The 3365-nt window shown below is 30.8% G+C and overlaps 1 non-coding gene across 1 annotated transcript; it reads right to left on the reverse strand.

The window, feature by feature from the left end:
* Window positions 1-603: 603 nt before the first annotated feature.
* On the reverse strand, window positions 604-709 carry LOC140615671 (U6 spliceosomal RNA). The gene has a single exon (XR_012016154.1). It is a non-coding gene; the product is annotated as a U6 spliceosomal RNA (small nuclear RNA).
* Between the last annotated feature and the right edge of the window lie 2656 nt (window positions 710-3365).

Raw genomic sequence — 3365 nt, forward strand, 5'->3', positions numbered from 1 at the left:
CAGATAAAGCAGGTAGGAAGAAATCATTACAGTTTATTTAGTGCTAAGATCATTCATTTCCAGAGTACACAAAATGAATAAGAACATGTACTTAGATGAAATCATGTTGGTTTATCATTTTCAATTAGTTTTTTCTTGAATATATTGCGGCAGTTGAAAAACAACACTTTACTTGAAACTCCATTGCAAAATTCCTGAGGTTCTTATTCTCAATATTGTTTTTAGATTGTAAAAGCTGCATTGTAATTTTTTTCATGATTTTTGTCATTATAAATGTAGACTTATATTTTAGCAAATATAAATCTAAATTCTTTTAATGATTACTTTTTGTACCTTAGTATCAATATTGACATTAATTTTGGATTTCTCTTTTTCTTATAAAGTGCAAGTGTGTTATAAATTAACTCTAGGTAATGTTTTATAATATTGTCAAAGTATGCACCCTTGATACACAATTGCTTCAGTCATAGGCACTATCTAAATCCTGGGGCAATTCCAAAGAGTAAAATGTAGGAAAAGTGCATTTCTGATTTGGTCCTGCAGAGACTGCCCTTATTTGATTTATTTATGTTTAGAAAGTTTCTGTTATCAAGCCAATTAAAAAGAAATATGAAACATTTCACAAGTTGCATGTCACCCTTGTGCAGAGGCCATGCTAATCTTCTCTGTACTGTTCCAATTTTAGTATATGTGCTGCGTAAGTGAGCAGTGTTGTGGCAATTTTTTTTTATAAAGAAGAGAAAAATAATTGTGAAATTTTCATTATTGCTTACTCAGAGATCACATAAGAATTCCTGTCTGATTTGAGCTCCCTATATATTGTAAAGCAAACACCAACTTTGCCCTAGTTAAGTGACTAAAACTATGTATATTAGAGTGTCAGAGATTTCAAATGCAGATGTGTAAACTTAAACTTCCTCTTAAACAAGTAATCATTCACCAGTTATATGGTGCAAAAATGTCAATATATTCTAGGATATATACAGATTTTATAATCAGATACATTGGTGACAGGGTAGCAGGGTAAAAATGCATATTCTGAAAGGTTTTGGTGTAATAGTGAGACAATATTTACAACAAAAATTAAATGCATTTAAAATTGCAGTTTTTAAAAAAATTCAAGAGTCTTGCCTCCTGCCTCATTCTATGCATGTATTAACAAATGTACAAAATAATAAAACACCCAAAAAAGTTATTCCCCCTCCCCCCCCCCCCCCCAAAAAAAAACCCAAAAACTGCTAGCAAGCTTTTCCAGTAAAAGTCTAGATAGGATGTTTGACTTTGCCAGCCACATGGTTTCTCATCATTAGAGTGAGAAGTATCCATAGTCAATATGTAAACAGATGAGCATGATTGTATTTCAGTAAAACTTCATTTAAATAGTAATATGTCATAGTCAGGTTAGCTCTTCAGTTGTAGTTTGTTGACTTCTTCGTCTAGTACTCTAAGGTGTAGTGAAATGGTCCAACCAAACTTATACTGAAAATTTTAATATACCTGCAATATTATCTTACGATATATAGCTACACTTCCTACCCATCCCAATTCCACCCTTAAATTCAAAATCTATGCCATTATTAATATTTATTTAGAACTCTAATGCTTTGTTTTTAGTTGGGGAATATACCATAAATAGTGAAACTGCTTGAAAATATGTTTCACTTTCTATATTATTATTAAATGTAATCTAAATTAATCTAAAATAAAATAATTCCACATAAATTTTGTAATATTAATCTGAGTGCATTATGGATACACCTTGTGAGTTTTAAAGACTGACAAAGAACCCATCTTAGAATCTATGGATTTAATGCTCAGATTTCTCCTTACTACTGTGTTCTTATAAGTTCAATTGGGTTAATGATGTCTATTTCCCCTACCTTGTAAAATTTTTGCAATAATAAAATTTGATAATATGTTCAGAATTGTTTTTTAAATATAAAATATATTGCCATAGGGAATTACTATATATTATTTATTTGTTTTTATTTCCAGCATATTAGTTTTAGGAGTTATTTGATAAGATAAACAATATTTAACATAATGCAAGCTATTTCTTTCTTTCTTTTTTTTTTTAATTTTTATTTATTTGAAAGGCAGTGGGGGCAGTGTGGGGGAGGCAGACAGAGTCCCAAACAGACTGCCCTGAGCACAGAGCCCCAAGCAGGTCTCCATCTCCTGTCCCTGAGATCACATGCTGAGCCAGAACCAAGAGTCCAAAGCTCATCTGACTGTGACACTCAGGTTCACCAATGCAAACTATTTCTTAAAGTGATGTTTATGGTTATCTGATATTAGAAAAGAAGATATCAATCCTATTAATTGGGAGTTTTTCTGCTGCTAAATAATGTTATAGTCTTATACAGTTGTAGCCAAATTATGGGAACAGCCTAAGTGTCCATCCACTGATGAATGGATAAAGGTAATGTGAATTTCATCTCTTGATTAGATAAAGAAGAGTGAGCTTTTCACTCTGATTTTGGTTTTGTCAAAATCCCCATTTCTACCTTAAAAGTAATTTCATGCAGTATTATATTATCTTCTATATATTATATACTATATATATTATATTATACAGTACCTTTTTCAATAATTTTTTATCTTCCCAAGAAGACAACCAATTTTATTCTTTAAATAATCTTCACATAAATGTTAGTATTTTCTTTTTTGTTTGCTTGCATTTGTTTTGTATATCCTGATCCATTCCATTATTTTCAACTGTTTGTGATATTTATTTATTTATTTTTAATTTTTATTTATTTATGATAGTCACACACAGAGAGAGAGAGAGAGAGAGAGAGAGAGGCAGAGACACAGGCAGAGGGAGAAGCAGGCTCCATGCACCGGGAGCCCGATGTGGGATTTGATCCCGGGTCTCCAGGATCGCGCCCCGGGCCAAAGGCAGGCGCCAAACTGCTGCACCACCCAGGGATCCCTGTTTGTGATATTTAAGATTAACTCATGACTCATATTGCTTGTATTTGATTTGCTTACACAATTTGTGTGTTTTGTCATTTAAGTTGTGGATTTTATTCACTTGTGATTAATTTACTTATAAATAAGTTCAACTTTATTCTTGTAATATCTACTTTTTAATTTTTTGTAGTTTCCCTTTCATTTGACATTTATTAATCAAATGTTTTAGTTCACTGTCTATAGATTTGAATATTTTATCTAATTATATTTTCTGTAACAATTACTCAAAAATATTTATCATTTTATTTCATCATAAATTTCTTTAATAATCATTAAACAATTCTATTGCAAAAAAAGGGAAGTGAAAGTTATATATATAAGACAAATATAATAAGATTTAGATAGTAACTATACTTTGACTTACAATATATAATACATTTTGAGTATCT

The sequence above is a fragment of the Canis lupus genome, chromosome 23 (genome assembly GCF_048164855.1).
Source record: "Canis lupus baileyi chromosome 23, mCanLup2.hap1, whole genome shotgun sequence".
In the NCBI taxonomy this organism is placed as follows: domain Eukaryota; kingdom Metazoa; phylum Chordata; class Mammalia; order Carnivora; family Canidae; genus Canis; species Canis lupus.